This window comes from Opisthorchis viverrini (assembly GCF_000715545.1).
Source record: "Opisthorchis viverrini unplaced genomic scaffold opera_v5_740, whole genome shotgun sequence".
Taxonomy (NCBI): Eukaryota; Metazoa; Platyhelminthes; class Trematoda; order Opisthorchiida; family Opisthorchiidae; genus Opisthorchis; species Opisthorchis viverrini.
Genome location: NW_008752407.1, coordinates 36,477 through 38,247, shown reverse-complemented (window position 1 = coordinate 38,247; position 1,771 = coordinate 36,477).

Genomic DNA, 1,771 nt, shown 5'->3' with positions numbered 1-1,771 from the left:
TATATATATATATATACATGTATATACGCAGATGCATATTTTATAGGATTTGTCAACTGTCTACTTCATGTGGCAATATTGCAATGGATATTACTTCTACTGCGTCGATCAGACTGTGTTCAATGTGGGGATATATTATTGCCTAATTAATCATCGGTGTTGCATACACCTTCATCAGCATTTGCGGTATTTATTGTCGTCAAAAAAAAATCATCATCCTGCTTGCCGCCAAAAATGCCGCCTATTGATCAATCAATTTTATAACATCCGATGCTGCACGCCTCCACGTTAAGCCGTGCAATATTCTCCTTATCAATTGTAAAATTCCCCTCTCATTTGTTCTGTGTTTTCACCGGCGTTTTTGTGCACTGCACGATTTATGGGCATACGCGACAGCAACACTTCTACATACAAATTGGAAAACGTTCCCAATGGGAACGGCGCACGTCTGGTGCGGCATTTAATGGGGAACCACTTTCGGGCACACAAGTTTTTAGGTATACAGATTTGCTGTTCGATTTATTGAGCGGTGTGAAATTAGGAGCTCATGGCTTTCGAAGGAGCGTCTTTACCATATGGATCAGTCAGCCAAATGGATCAGTCCCAGAAAACTTTTGGGACATTCTACCTGAATACCTGCGTATCATAGAATGCGCAGACTTAAGAACGTGGTGAGACAAACCTTTCCATAGAAGATCTCTTGCAGTTCAGATGGATGTGATCAACAGAAAAAGCTTTCATTATATTCACACAATACGGCTTTTCAATAACCAGGGGACTCCCCATAGTTCATTAACTCTCGTTCCTTCGAAATACTGCTTGCCACTGTCGAAATCTGCCAGTTGAAAATTGTTGTTCACTTCTTGCTTGAAAATATAATCGCGCTCAATGTCAAGTGTTCAACTGTCATGCGATTTACACTATTGAGAAACAAGAACGCATCGAATCAATATTCCAACGACTAGGAAACGGGAAACCCTTATGAGTGATATCCGAATATAACCTGATCGCTTACGCCAGACCAAATATTGTGGATTATTATACCCGCGCTTAAATTGAGTAACTACCATCTGAACTGCAAGAGATCTTATAGGGCAAGCTTCCTGCACACAGATACGTTGCTTTCCAGCCCATAAAGAAATACATGGTGGTAAATCAGCCCACCGCCAATAATTTTTTTCGAACGATAGTTCCGTGGTCAGCTCGGGTGCGCTGAAAATCAGTGTAACTTCGTATGTGGGTTGCATACCGTTCACTCGTGGATTTCCAAGTATCATTTTTGTGGGTCCGTTTAGAAAGAAATCACACAGGTCAGTAGATTTATTTTTCCAAAGAAAGTTATCTTTTAACATCCATCATGTATTCCTGGTTTGTGTGGGCAGGCAGGCGGGTGCAACGCTCAGTGCTGTTGAAAATAGCGGTACAGCATATGCAGTCATAAATAACGCACCTGGCTGCTGAAGCCTAATTGAGCTTGGTACATTATGGCTTCAGTTACCAACAACAATTTGGCCATAATATGGTTTAGAGTGGATGGGATATTGGAACCTCGAAATCACATTCACTGTTGAACTTTANGAAGCAAGAATGCGTGATTCCCAGAAGAATATAAATGTATGCGAAGAATTATCAGACTTCAAGTATAGGTAAGTGTGTACACTGGCCGTGAGGTGTGGTGAAGAGAGAAAGCCAAGCCCATTTTCAAAAGAGGGCTTGTAGTGGGTGTTGCAAAAGGACCAGACTGACCCACAACGTAATGGGATTGTGGGTG